Source organism: Pholcus phalangioides, unplaced genomic scaffold (assembly GCF_987345545.1).
Source record: "Pholcus phalangioides strain wild (caught in Gottingen) unplaced genomic scaffold, Ppha-v1.0 ptg000015l_1, whole genome shotgun sequence".
In the NCBI taxonomy this organism is placed as follows: domain Eukaryota; kingdom Metazoa; phylum Arthropoda; class Arachnida; order Araneae; family Pholcidae; genus Pholcus; species Pholcus phalangioides.
The window spans coordinates 101,287,532-101,303,746 of NW_028301608.1; positions in this window are offsets into that span (position 1 = coordinate 101,287,532).

Sequence of the window (16,215 nt, forward strand, 5' to 3'; positions counted from 1 at the left end):
ATGACAAATTTGAAATTTCTCTGCATAAAAAATGATAGTTTTTATACATGTATAATTGAAGGAAAAGTTATCACCCAACCCAATCATTACATCAATGCTTGAAGAATTAATTAATGATAATGCCGTATCAAATATTCATCAAAGAAAAAAAGTAATGTATAAATTATAATGATGTGAATAATATTATAATTTGCCCGTGTGTTTTACGAAATTATTGCTGGAGAATTTTCTGTTCCGTAGAAGGGAGTCTTTTAAATGACTCTGAAAAGTTATTTCCCATGTCATATGAAGAAAAGTTTACTGCAATTTCTTATGATATATATTGTTTATGGGTCACTTTTATTGGTTTCTTGGTATCGATTTTATATTAGTTCCATCAATTCGTATTGACTGGAATTACTAAAATTGTGACTGTGTCGAGAAGTATTACAAAAAACGAAGAAGAATTTTCACAGTTCACCAGTTTTTCATACATAAAAATCAATTCAAATGAATATGTAGAAGTAACATCAAGGGTCCATGTCGTACTTCATTTTGAATGATAATTAACAACTTTTTAATTGTTGCGGTTGGTGTACGTATATTCCGACACTCAATTATTTGCTGTTTACTAGCAATTATCCAGGGATAAATGGGGTTCTGTATCAAACAAATTTCAAATTTCCTACATGGTTGTTTTGATTTCAGGCTGAAAAAAATCAGTTCACTGACACCCAACTAATCAAACATCGTCCCCCTCATGCTAGAAGCAGGAATGTGTAATGCTCTTGAAATAAAAAAAGAACGTGGAAAATGGCGCTTGAATGTTCACCCTACCCATATTACTTTATTGAAAGTTATTTTCCTAAACTGATTCGTATCATTTGTTTCAATAGGGATACACATTCACATTCGCGTTTCAGAGAAACCTTCGATAGAGCAAAATAAGGTATGCACCAGCTGATTTTTTAGTTTTTTTCAAGTTTTTTAGTTATTCGTGCTATAGCACGAATGTGACGATATGACACTGCCTGTAAATATAATTTGGTCAGATAATTAATTTGGAAGAAGGCAGCTTTTTTGTGTGAGTTAGATCATGTGTCCTACTCGGGACGAAAATGCCATCGTCGTATTTATTTTTCGGATTTTTATGGCCTAAAGATGAAACGTCGTTGCTGATAGGTTAAAAAACCTGAATTTACCGATCAACAACGACGTTTCATCTTTAGAGGCATAAAATCCGAGCCCAAGTGATATTTAAGTGAAAACTACATGAACTGTGAAAACTTCTGACTCCTTCACATGTTCAAGGGATAAGACGGCAAATAATAGTAATTTGCCCAGAGATCTTCCACATGGGGTCTAGCAGGAAAGTATAAATAATTGAAAAATTTCCTGAAGTGTTAGTTTCATCTAAATTTCTATTTATTTATTATTGGTTATTTACTCTGCATTCATATACTTACGATCCTTGAATTTTTTCCAGCAGAATGCTACAAATTATTAGTCTGAATATTCCAATCCAGACCTGTTGAACTGAATTTTTCTAAACAATAGAGTGATGTAAAATGATAGCCAGAAACCGAATTTATTGAAGAATAATTAAAATGAAAACAACTCTTTCAAGCAACTGATAATATATGCAAATAACAATTTTTTATCAACAGTTATTGAAAAAAAACAATTCATTTCATTATCTCTCATCAAAGGAAGTTGTTTTTGTAGAACAATTGCATTATAACACTTAAGAGTATTATGCATAAATATAAGACTCACTGATCCTGACAAAATCCGATCACCACACTAGCTACTGATCACCATTTTATACATTAAAAAAAATATAAGCTGAATGCTAATATGATTACGCCAGTCACTTTTATTTGCTCACGGATATTTTTGTTCAATTTAAAAGCTTTTTAATGGATACTTTTATGGCGAAATGATTGCACTAAAAATTAGTTTTTCTCTTTTCTTTATCTCTCGAATTATCTTACATTGAAAATGCATTAAAGTTCTGCATTTTGAAACCGACTTGGTAATTATTAAATTAAGAGAATCCAAAGATTATAGATTTGAAGTGGAAAGATATTTCTACAAGTGGCATTACTTAAATTTGGAATTTCAGTTCATTAGTGCACAAATGTATTATGGAGTTCATTATTACTTTTTTAATATAAAGAAATCTAAAAAAAATTTCTGATATGAGAGAATTTATTGCGTTTGGAAATTTCTATATTACCAAAAAGATTAGTCAATATGAAAATTAATTGGATTATTTCTCTAAGTAATTTGTTTCAGTGACCTTCGATATCCAATTTTCAGTGAGTAAACGGATCCTTGAGAATTAATTTCCCGTACGTATTATCACTAGCGGAACACTCAAAAGCGTAAATCGAGAATATCACTACTTACATGCAGACAGAGGCGTACGCAAGGAAGGCATAGGGGACAAGCAGCACTCTCGAAGACGATTAAATAAAGTAAAATTTCGGTAAATATTTTCTTAAAGCAACTAAAATTTTGAAGAAATATACCTTTCCTTCCTTTTCCTTGAAGTGAGAAACTCCTTGTGCAACCGCCCCACAAGCCTGGGGAGTCCTCTGAAAAGGGGACCGCGGCGCACGAATTGCAATCGAGTAATGGTAGTTATGAAGATAAGGTAGATAAATGAAGAAAATCTGTTATTATAGGTTTGAAGAGAAAAGGTATGTCAACAAATTACATGACTAAAATTGTGGATTTTGGTTTATTGTATATAAAATTATTATTTACAATTGTATTATAACATTAATTACTGCTTAATTAGTATTAACCTAATAAATTTCTAATACGAGAGGATTTATTGCATTTGACAATTTCTATTTTACCAAAAAGATTAGTCGTTATTGAAATGAATTTGATTGTATTTCCAATTAATTTATTTCAGCGTCTTTCGATATGCGATTCTTAGTGAGCAAATAGGTCCTTGAGACGAAATTCCCCGTGTGTATTATTACCAGCGGTGCACTCATGAGCATAAACCGAAAATATCGCCACTTACACGCAGAGCACGAGTTGCAATCGAGTAGACACTAGACTTAAATTCCTACGCGAACTGCCGCTATTTATGGAAAGTAGCAGCCTGAAGTCCACAAAGATTAGGAGAGGATGTGCAACGAGAAATGCATCGTAAATACGTTTATTGTAAATTCGTTTACACGAATGGTCTCTCTCGGCTACGGCAGACACCGTGTAATTGAGACTACGAGGTCGACCGACGGTGGGTGGACAGTTTGCTTAGAGCTGCCATTACACACCTCATTACCACTTCAACATACCGTCCAGCTGGAAGCCGTGTAAATGCCGCCGGCTAAGACCCTGGCGGGCGGTTGTTTGAGGTAAAACGACTCCTCCGCGGAACCTCCTACAAAAGTTGTAACAATTCCAGAACGCGGATTGCACTTTACGATCGAGCCATAAAAGAACGTCCCATTTCGGATGTGAGGAGACTTCTTCGTCCCCTTCTCCTCTGGAGATTCGTATCAGTCTCCAGACTCCTAGCATCAGGTTTAATAGCTTTCAGATGCGAGTTTCTTCAACAATTTCGAGTGCAATCAATGATTGATCCGAATCAATTTTCAGTCGCAGAACTACGCACATTTTCCAAGTGCATTCAAATAAAGAAATCCAAGTTGTCTTAATATCAGAGTCTTTTATTTAGATTGTTTAAGAGATTCCAATAACGTGTATGGAATATATATTTCACTTCTCAAAATAAAACATTTTATTCGGAAATAATATCTTGAATCATAATTTTCACCCTTTTACGATAACGCGGCTTTGAGTTTGAGATTACCGTTCTTGTTCTGCACAGGGTGTCCCATAAATTCGTTCCGTATTCCTCCGCATTAGCCGGCATGCCGTAAAACTCGAGCCACAACACCTTTTTGAATGTCTTGGCTCTGGTTTATTCCCAGCATGTCAGGAAGAGAAGGTTTAATAAAGATCACACAGTATGTGTTTAGCCAATTCCTTGGATTTTTATTTAATGAAAGTGTTATATATGTGTTATATTTATATTTATGACTTGGCAACAGCGCAGAGCGCGAGCTTCAATAAGCGCGTGCCGTTCGATTGCCGGGGATTCGAGTTCTAGCGGCCATGGCGGTCGGTTGTGTTTCTCCGTAGCTATTGTACTAATGTTGGAATAAAGCGTATTTATGCTATTGTGTAATTCCGAATGCTCCTCCAGTCTGACTTTTATAAATGTCTAGTGAGAGACATTTCAGTGGCGACGAGTACGGGATCTATCGTCATTCTGCAGGAGTTGAAAATCAACGTCTCGGCAGGACGGGAACAAGATAGAAGCAAGCGCTAGCGAGGTAGGCCTAGTTTTCTTCAAGCGATTTCCTCATACGTTCCGGATGGCAGGTTTCGGTATAATCGGCGAATTCGACCGCGCGAAAGAACCGTTTTCGGAGTATGCCGAGCGATTGTATCAATATTTTGTTGCGAATGAAGTTACGGATGATGTCCGCAGACGTGCGATATTCCTATCGCTGGTGGGTGCGCCGACGTATGGCTTGATAAGAAGTCTGGTGTCCCCAGCCTTACCCACGGAACGAACGCTAGCAGAATTGATAGACGTTCTCAGGAATCATTTCGAACCGGCTCCGTCGGAGATCGTAGAGCGGTTCAAATTTAACTGTCGCTGTAGGAAGCCGGGAGAGTCTGTGCCAACCTTCATAGCCGAACTTCGAACTCTCGCCAGGTTTTGCAGTTATGGGCGTACTTTAGCGGAAATGCTACGAGATCGGCTCGTATGTGGGATAAATGATGACGCTATTCAGAGAAGGCTGTTGGCGGAAAGAGATCTGTCTTTCGATCGGGCGTCAGAGATCGCGATGTCGATGGAAGCGGCCTCGAAAAACGCCTGTAACCTGCGTGGTGACAACGCGTCTCCAGCGGAAGTGCTGTTTGTAAAGCAGACGCAAGCGAAGCAGCAACGGAAAAGTTCCAGAGGTCATCACCCGTCACAAGCCAAGGTTATGTTTTCCTGCTATGCTTGTGGTGCAAGTGGACACAAGTCCTCAACTTGCAAGTTTGCCAAGAGTACGTGCCATTCATGCGGGAAGACGGGACACTTAGCCAGAGTATGCAAGTCAGTGAAGAACAGATGGAGTGTTGGAGTCAAAGGCCAAGGACGTTGTGCGAACAGAGTGAATCAAGTCGACCAGCTGGATAACTCGTCTCCGGCGTTCGATGTGTTGACGTTGAACTCGATGTCTGATTTCCCACCACCTTGTACCGTGCAAGTCGTGATTGAAGGGCTACCTATGGTAATGCAGGTGGACACGGGAGCACCATTTTCGGTGATGCCTTATTCCATGTTCAAGAAGCACCGATGTCGATTTCCACCTTTGAAAGAGACTCGTATCAAGCTCAGATCTTTTACAAGGCATAGTCTGAAGATAGTGGGCACAATGGATGTTTCTGTGAAGTACGAATCCAAATGTGAAATGCTTCCGATCCTGGTGGTGGATCAGTGTTCCGTGATCTTGATGGGACGAAACTGGATCCGCGAACTAGGGGTATTGTGCACTATTGATCCGGCTATCTCTACAAACGCGATCCAGGTTGACGTGAAATCTTCGTCACGGTACTTGCAGGCCGTCTTGGATGAACATCAAGAACTGTTTTCGGGGGGCCTCGGGAAGCTGAAAAATGTGAAGGTTCGTCTGAAAAGAAAAGACTGTGCTTCACCGAAATTCTTCAAGGCTCGTCCCGTGCCTTACGCTTATAAGAAGAAGGTAGAAGAAGAAATAAGTAGACTTTTGGATTTAGGCGTTTTGGAACGAGTGTCGTCATCGGAATGGGCGACACCTGTAGTACCAGTCCTAAAGGCGAACGGTAGGATCCGACTGTGTGGTGACTTTAAGCTCACCGTCAACGTTGCTACAGATCTCGAGAGGTATCCGTTACCCAAAGTCGAGGATTTGTTCGCTCGTCTTTCAGGGGGAGTGACTTTTTCAAAGATCGACTTATCGGATGCGTACTGTCAATTGGAACTGGATGAAGCTTCCAGGGACTTATTGGTAATTAACACTCATAAAGGGTTGTTCAGGTACACGAGACTGCCTTTTGGGGTAGCGTCAGCTCCATCAATTTTTCAGAGAGAAATGGACAAGCTCTTGCAAGGGCATGAAAATGCGTTGTGCTACCTAGACGACTTGCTGATAACAGGCAGCTCTGTTTCGGATCATTTAAGGAATCTGAGCAAAGTGTTGTGTACTTTGCAGGAAGCTGGTATCAAGCTACATCCCTCGAAGTGCTCGTTCATGCAGACGTCAGTAGAATATCTGGGGCATAGAATCGATGCAGAAGGCCTACATCCAGTGCAAACGAAGTTGGAAGCCATTGAGAAAGCTCCTGAGCCAAAGAATGCGGATGAACTGAGGTCTTTCATAGGTTTGCTGACTTATTATGCAAAATTCCTTCCAAATATGTCCTCTATGCTAGCACCATTGTATAAGTTGTTGAATAAGAACTCATGTTGGAAATGGACTGAGCAGGAGAGGAAGTCCTTCCAAGAAGCAAAGAGAAGATTGTCTACGTCTTCGTTGCTGGTCCACTTCGATGAAAGTAAGGAAGTGCGTCTCGAGTGTGACGCTAGTCCGTACGGAGTAGGAGCTGTGTTGTCTCATCCCTCAGCTGTGGGCGATCGTCCTATTGCTTTTGCGTCTAGATCCCTGACGAAAGCGGAAAGGAACTACAGCCAGATCGAAAGAGAAGCCTTGTCGTTGGTCTTCGGGGTTACACGGTATCGGAAATATCTTCTGGGAAGAACATTCACTTTGGTTACCGATCATCAGCCCCTAGTGAGCCTGTTTTCTGAGACTAAACCAGTGGCTCCAATGGCTGCTTCTCGCATTCAGCGATGGGCGCTTGTACTATCAGGGTACTCGTACAACATTGTGTATCGGAAAGGATCTTCTCATGCTAATGCTGATGCTTTCAGTAGGCTACCTGTGCCGACAACTGTGGCTGATTCTCCAACGCCTGCTGATGTAATATTATTGCTGGAATCTATGGATGATGGCGCGGTGACCAGATTTCATTTCCAGAAGGAATTAGATGTTGATCCTGTTCTGTTGAAAGTGAAGAGATACATAGCACAAGGCTGGCCCAGGCGTGTAACGGCTGAAATTCGTCCTTTCTGGCTCTGCCGAACTGACTTGTCAGTAGAAAACGGTATTATTATTCGTGCGAATAGAATATATGTGCCACCAAAGTACAGGAAGTACGTGCTGTCGGAGCTTCATGGGGGTCACCAAGGTATGGGTGCTCTCAAAGCCTTGGCTAGACAGTCTGTGTGGTGGCCGAATATTGATAAGGACATTGAGGACTTGGTACGTTCGTGCATCGATTGTCAAGTCGAAGCTTCCGTTGCTTCATCAAACTTGGCACCATGGCCTTCCACAACGGAGCCTTTGAGCAGAATTCATATCGACCATGCAGGCCCGTTTGATAACCACATCGTTTTGTTAGTAGTGGATGCTGCCACTAAGTGGTTGGAAGCAATTCCGGTGTCTTCGACATCGTCAGCTGCTACGGTCGCTGCATTACGATCCCTCTTTGCGAGATTCGGACTGCCCAGGACAATCGTCAGTGATAACGCAACATCGTTCACTAGTCAGGAGTTCTCGGATTTCCTTCGCAGGAATGGAGTCATCCATGTCCGAGCTGCGCCGTATCACCCGCAGTCAAATGGGTTGGCTGAAAGAGCGATGCGCTCCATGAAGAATGCGTTGAGGAAAATTAAGGGCGGCTCCTTCCAGGAAAGGCTTGACAGATTTCTGTTTCACTATCGAAGGACACCTGTCTCCTCAACTGGTCAAGCTCCTGGAACGGCGATGTTCAACAGAGTCATGAGAAGCAGGTTGGACCTGTTGAAACCGGGTCAACATCTGGCGACGGATCCCGATCTCAAACCCAAGTTTGCACCTGAGGATAAGGTATGGTGCAGAAACTACGCAAGTGGCCCAAGGTGGATCCCAGGAACGGTCTCCACTTCAAGGGGTAGGGTCATGTCGGAAGTGAGTACTCCTTCGGGTCACGTGGTTCGGCATCGGGACCAATTGCGTCAACGGCGTTCGGTGTCACCTTCGCGTTCAGCTGGTTCCGAGGTATCCCAGCAGCCCAATAAATCAGAGGGGCCCGATCAGACGGAGAATACCGAGTCCATCAGAAATGAACCAACGAAGGCAAAGAATCCTCAAGCTGTTGATTCATCACCTCCTCATCTGAGGCGATCACAACGTCGCAGGCGACCACCTGAAAGACTAGGTGTGTAGTGAGTTGCGTAACTGAACTCGTGCATTGTAGTGCAGAGTTTCTTTTAGAAGGGAAGGTGTTATATATGTGTTATATTTATATTTATGACTTGGCAACAGCGCAGAGCGCGAGCTTCAATAAGCGCGTGCCGTTCGATTGCCGGGGATTCGAGTTCTAGCGGCCATGGCGGTCGGTTGTGTTTCTCCGTAGCTATTGTACTAATGTTGGAATAAAGCGTATTTATGCTATTGTGTAATTCCGAATGCTCCTCCAGTCTGACTTTTATAAATGTCTAGTGAGAGACATTTCAGAAAGTATTTATAATTTTCCGGAGATAGTCGGCAACTTTCTTTTTTCTTTTAAATCAATCACAACTAAGGTCTATTACCATCTATGTGGGCGATTTACTACCTAGTGAGCTGTGCCGGAAGTGTAACTGTGTGTGTGTACCTGACAGTCAAGAGTGCGTATGCAGTTTTGTGTTTGATTTTTCAGTGCTACTACTACTAAACCACACATGTATCTCGTCCATATTCCTCTGCGGAACCTCTAACGAATTAGTACATGCGGGAATGTGCGTGTAGATTTTCAGAGTTGGGAACCACAGAAAACCAACTTCAGTCAACCACCACTGTGGTAACGGGACCTCGCGGCGCGAATCCATCACTATGACCACTCGACCACCACAGAGTCGGGAACTCAAATATCCTGGCATGCGTCGAAAATATGGGCATTCCCGGCATTCTAGTCTAACTCACTTTTTCCCCTCATGCCGGGAATACGGTAAACAGTTTAAAAAATTATAAAATTGAAGGAACTAGCACATTTGACTACGGTTGGCGAAAAAGTCATTCTCACACAAAACAGCGATATTTTTTGGTGCAGAAAAAATATTTAGTACTCATTTTTGTCTACATAGAGTGTGCACGAAAGAAAACCATTGGAAATGCGAAAATAAGTCTTATAAAATGCACGTTGTACGATTTTAAAGGCTCATTTCTTAGATTTTCTGTCACTTTACCACACACCAACTTCGGTCGTATTGCCATACGGCAACTTCCAACCGATGGAGTTAGATGGATCGCCATCTATCGATGATCGCTCTAGGGTAGGTAGGTAAATAATTTGTTTTTCGATGTTCTTTCCCCCGGAATGAACCCGTGGACCCTGACCGTAACCTCCATCGTCGATGACGAGCATCATACCATTACTGGGCGATAGTTTTTCGGTTACTTTAGCTTACATACAGTCTTCATTGTGATGTTGAAACAGGTGGATATAAAGTAATTTTTCAATTGTAAGATTGAAGAAAACTCAGGTTGAATAACTGCTTCCGGAATGGTTTTCCTGCCCTGCCCCCCCCCCTTTCGACAAAAATTTGAACTAAACTTATTTTTTTCTACCAAAAGATAAAAATCCCCTGTCGCGAAAATAAAGTTTCACAAAACCGCGTTCTATTTTTATGAATTTCTGAACTATTTGCGAATTTATTGGACGCCTTGTTTAATAATCCTATTTCATCCATTATATATCTGCATTTATCAATATTTTGCTTTGCAATAAATACTTCCACGTAAATTTATGGCTCCCCTCCATTTTGAGAATTTCGCTGATAGAGGAGTACGAATAATTTCTTCACCATGATCAAACGCGAGCCTAAGAGAAGCGCTAATATATTGGAAATTAATACAGTGTCAATATCCACATCGAACTAATTAAAGATACTCTCAGGGGTATTTGAAGATTCGTCGTTTCCATTGTATAGAAAGCACGTTGCGTATGCCTAATTATCAAGTATCATAAACACATTTCACTCAAATTTTCAGATGATTCTGGAAACCAGGAGTGAAAAATCTCCCGCCCGTGCTCCAAACGCGGCCTGTGAATGGGTTCTCGAAGGATCGCGAAAGTTGTCCCAGTAAAAAAGAATCGATGTGCACAACACACACGATGAGTAAGTACACCAGTGAGTGGTGGTTGTTTAGCCGTCCTTTATATCTGGCTACTTAACCGCATATGCACCTCGTACACATTTTCTATTAAATTTGCGTATGTCTGGCTGGCAGATGGAATAGGCCGTGCTTCCCCACTTGGAACTATCTCTCTAGAGATTTGTGTTCATCAAACTTTCAACCTTTTTCTACTTGACGACGGGTGAAATAAAGTGAGGGATTTCGCGAACTGGTTGAAATACGAGAGATAATTTCCGGACAGGCAAAAACAAATTAATATGACGAAGGTTTCACATTTGCTGCCATCTATCAAATAAAAACGAAACTATTTGCTACAGTTCTTCAAGTAAAACTGGATTTTGAGTTGTTTTAAATCGTTGAGCATCATAAAATTCAGTGGTATATGGTGTGATGTCAGATACTTTTCTTAATTACTTTCATGATGCACACCGGTGTAAATTTTATGCTTCATATAATATCGAGGTGAATGGGACCGAGGCGATCTCGGATTAATGAAAAACAATTCGAAATGCAATTAAAAAAAATGCTTTAGATGTTGGTTTTACTTTAGAAAAAAGACAATTAAAAGCAGTACTAGCTGTATTACTTACTGCATTTTTTCTTCAATAAGACATAGATGTCATAGTATGTGTTTCAAAAAATACTGAATGCGAATAGGGCGTGAAGATAGAGAAGTAATGATTGAGAAGAGTTGGGGTCGGGATTGATAGTGAACGACGCTGAGACACTGATAGCTTTCATTCAACTAACCTCCCAATGATTTTACGCAAGCAACTAAGAGACAACGCCATTATCCACCATTACGAAGAAAACGGTCAAACTTGCTTTTCTTTCACAGTGACCCCCTTGAAAGTTTAAATGATCTACTTCCATTCAAGGAAGTCTGATATTTTATTGCGCCAGTTACCCATTAGTACCTTCAAACTGAAGTTATTTCACGTGCGTACTTCATAGTATCCCATTGTATCAAAGCGGGGATTTCTTGTTGGAGGAAACAAGAGGGAAATAGTGTCTCAAGAACGAAATTCAAAAATTGTGTGTCACTGCCTCGGGTTATCCGGAAACTCGAACTTTCGAGGCTCGGATTTTTGGGACTCTACTGTATTTGTATGCACTTTTCATTTCAGGTCACTGAATTCTCCCATCGTTCCCGATACCGTGAAAGGGATTGGGTGTCTCTTAGATCCATTGGAGATTATACCAGGACTAATCCTGTTTCCAAACGATGCTTGCGGGAGCCTTAAATTATTTCCTGTATAAACAGGAACAAAAGTGCAATTATGGTTTTTGCTTGGCTGCATGGGGTGGCGTTTGAACCCACTTTGGATTTTTTTTCCCACTGATTAACGGCGGTAGTCATTGGACTGACAAAGAGAGCAACAGGCCCACAAAGGTAATATTATTCAACGTTTACACTTCAACCATAGTTAGAAAAATACACGGGAAGTTGATGGAAAAAACAGATGGTGGCATCACATTACAGGCATTACACAGAAACGAACTTCATGTCAGGTTCACAACACGTACACGCACATTCCAATATGTGCCGATTCGTTAGAAATACCGCAGAGGAATTCGGACGAGGTGTATCTATGGTTCAGTAGTAGTAGTAGTAGATATTGGATTGAGAAAACGACATTGCTCCCCGTGGGCAGCCTTTCTGGCCTGGCGGCTGCTTTAGGTTGGCAACAGCGTTGGCTGCTGTTGATGGAGTTAGGATGGGTGCCCTAGTGCCATGTGTTGACCTGTCCCTCTCGTGGCGGCGTTCCTGGCTTGGATGCCGAAAGGTTCCTCCAGCATGGTTCCGTCAACCGCTTAAATTACATCGTAGGTGTGTGTCAGAGTGGGAATTATGATCTGGTCGGGTATATGTGCTGAGAACTACTGTCAAATAAACATTAAATATTGAGAACATCCAAATTTTTGACCATATAAATCACAACATAATAAGCAACATTATCTTATTTACTCTCAATCTATCATTTGATATAGTTCAAAGTAAAGCTGACTCAAAATGACGAACGACTTTCAAAACGAAGGGATTAGGGCAGTGCTCCCTCAAACTTTTTCTGCATGTGGCCCCCAAACCATATTTTCTTCTCGTAGCCCATTTTTTATCCCTCTCATGCTCATTTAAGAGCGAGACCCTACCTACATATTGAATTAAATCAGAACTAAATTCATAATCAACAATATTTCATAAATCAGATGAAACTCTGGAATCCTGGGCCTGGATCCAGAAGTTGGCAATCATACCTCCGAATTATGCTTAGTTTACAGCCGCACTGTACTATCAAAACTAGGTTTGTGTAAAAACTAGGTTTGTGTAAAAACGGGACAATCCAAAGGATCTAAACAATAAATTGATTCTCCCAACGCATCACCTATCGCCTTGGATACACACCTAAGCTGGGCTAGTGTTCAGTGAGCTTCCTTATCGTGGGGGTTTTCATGCATTACTGTATTAACATCATGGATCCTCGGGCAAAGTGATGTTCTGAGAACACCCCCCCCCCCCACACACACACTTTGCTATACAACTAACAGCTTATGCAGAGTTCAGAAAAAACATTGAGAAACTGAAAGGACATTTCAGCCATACGATGAAAATCCAAAATCACATAAGAACATGTGCTCAAATGCCATTCAAAGCCGCTACAGGAAGTCATTGTATCTCACTCACAACAATCCCGAACTTAGCAAGCATGAGGGGTGAAATTCAGAAAATACACTTGGAACACACATTCTGACACGTGCCGATTCGTTAAAAATTCCGTCGAAGATTGTGTACAAAGTGTATAGATTTCGGATAAGTAGTAGCATGCATGCAGTCCATACGGAATTTCTAACGAATCGGTATGTGTTCTGAGTTATGTGTGGCCCCTGACGCATTTATGCTGTAAGAATTGGGACTTTATGGTGAGTTCGGGATTGCTTTTAAAGTGTGACGTAACAATTCCCTGTGTGTGTGTGTGTGTGTGTGTGTAACGGCTGCGGGTGGCATTTGCAGACTTATATTCGTATGTGATTTTGGATTGTTATCGTATAAACCTGAATTGTCCTTTCAGTTTAGCAAGTTTCTCTGCCTTAACCTGTATATTAATGTACTTACACTCGAAAATTATAGCACCCGATCTCAACATGAAGGGTCCCTACGAATGTGAGGCGCCACGGCATGCCCACATTGGCCTAAGTGTTATGGTGGCTTTGGCTCTATGGGCAGGCTTGTTGGAGTCTCTGAAAGCAGTCACATGTCACCATATATTTCACTTTGAATTTTTATTTCTTCACAGAGCTGTCTGTGGGCCCCTTTAATATATCGCAATGCCACAAGGGGGGGGGGGGCATATGACCCCAGATTGAGAACCATTGATTTTTTTTCAACAATAAACGTCCAATCAACCTCATATTCCATTTAAAAAAATTATAAAAATTCCTAAATTTTATGCTTAAATATGCAAACTCAGTTGAAAATCATCGAGCGTTTTTAAATATAATTATTTTCCTCGTAAAAATTTAGCTTTATGCGAAGAATATTTATGGAATAAAATTTCGAAAATAATGTTTATTTTAGCTGTAAAACGGCCAGAATTTCCCCAAAGATTCCAATTCAGTTTTTCGCATTTCAATGAGATAAACGAAAATGCAAGCTAATGAAATATATCGTATGAACAGAACAAAGAGTGCGAGAGAAATAAAATTAGCAGGCCTCGATTTGTCTGCGTAGCACGTATCGCTGAAATGGGGAGGAATAGTTCCGATTGTGTGGATCTCGGGCATCCGCAATCATAGCAACAAATGTAGCGATTATCATTCGTTTATTAAAAGCACAAAATTGAATGACAAGCAGACCGATATCCGACGGCTGTGTTTTCAATAGCTGAACAGACCAATTTACATAATCATTACATACCCACCTCCTCATTCATTTGTATCGTTCTCTTTGCTAGAATGGCAATCTCTGCGAGACTAATACGATATCGAACAACACACGGAGAAATTTTGCTAAACATCACGTTGCCCATTAGCTGAAGGAATGCTAATTAAACCATTGCGCGCCCTACCACCACCACTGCCGTTGCCGGGGAATCGATAAAACCCGTGGCTCTAGTCATAAAGGCGAGAGCTAGCTGCACACAGAGCGCCATCAAAATGTTCTGCGAAGAGAGCACAGACACGACCTCTGAACATTTTCAAAACAACACACACATATATCGCTGTATAACCACGCAGACCCCTTAATGAATGTCCCATCAGAGAACACTTCGTAGTAACCTTTTTAGACATCCGAAGCACATACAAATGCAGCCTTGTAGTTGCTTGTATTAAACGCAATGCTTCCAGTGGGCTACATTTAACTTCAGAAGTGGTTATTTCTGAGAACTTCCGAGTTTCTCATCACGGTAAACACGATATTAAGGACACGCAACTGAAGAACCATATCATTACTTTTTTTATTTGCACACGAAGGCCAATTAATGCTGTTTTAGGCCAATGACTTCTGATTAATTCGTCTATAGTACTGCGTTTCTAGGCTTCTACTACGAAAATGCTAACAGGGCTGTAGTCTCTGTTACCGACCTGTAAACCTCTGTTACCGTCTCAGGACCGACTCTGAAGGTAGTCAACCCCATACATTTTCAGCATTACAAATTTAGTACAAAACCGAAATACGCGCCCTGGCCTTGCAGTTCATGAGCGGTGCCTCGGTGCGGTTGTGTGGGCATCGTGCTGGACTCTCGTCTTGAGGATACAGGTTCGAACCCCGTCGACGGTACAGTGGTGGTTGGCTGAAATTGGTTTTCTGCGTTTTTCGAGCTTGGAGGTGCGAATGCAAGCCGGTCTCCCATTTGAAAAAGTCTCTCCGCAGAGAGCAGGCAGACCTATAACACGATACTGAAATAACATGAAAATACAAACATTTCCATATTTACTTCAGAAAATGGGAGACGGATAGCAGCATGGACAACTCTAAACAAGCGCAACTGGACAACATAAATACTTTAGGGGCCAAAACATACACTGAGACCACAAATATTGGCATTTGCCGATTCGTTAGAAATTCCGCAGAAGAATGTGTAAGAGGTGCATGAACGGTTAAGTAGTAGTAGCTCACTACAGGTCCTGGTGTTGTTCAGAAGCAAGTTCTTTACCTACCGATCCTGTAGCAACAACAGATGGATGGAACCTTCATTTCCCACCCAACTCCACTGGTTGGAAATTACCATATGGCGATATATGACCAGAGTCGTGTGCGGTAAAGTAGTGGTGCCGTTCACCTTACGCGACACGCAAGTAGATCCTTTCAAGAATATCCGTTATTCTCAGTTCATGCAAAGGCTCGATGAATTTCAATCATTGAAACCTATGAAAAGATCCACGTTTCTTGACAGTTTATCTATATATCTATATATATATTTATATTTATGGAAAAATTTATATAATATTTTTCTTCTCATCATTAAAAATCATTTAATTGTTCTTGCCCGAACATGATAGCCTATGCGCACTACACATATTTTGTCAACCCCAACATAAAGCCATTCGAATTCACCCCATCCTAGATCACAGTTATTCAGTTAATTAAGTAATCAATTGGCGGTTTACTATATTTACAAATAAGAACTTGGGATTAAACGCAATCTTAGTTGGATATGATCAATATTCGGTTTGTGACCAAAAATCAATAAATTAGAGTTTGGGGAAACAAAATATGTAACTCTTCTCTGGTTTTACTGTCCTCTATTGAGAGTTTCCGTTAACGGGGAGTGAGATGCATTAACGCTATACGGGACCGGGCATCAGGAAAGTGTCCATTACAGGCAGTTCCACCGTGTGTTGAATGTGCCCTCAGAAACATGTGCATTACACATCCATTAAAATTTGATTTCAATGCAATCTAACATGAAAGTTACATAAAAATATTTATTTCGCCTCTTATAAATATCTA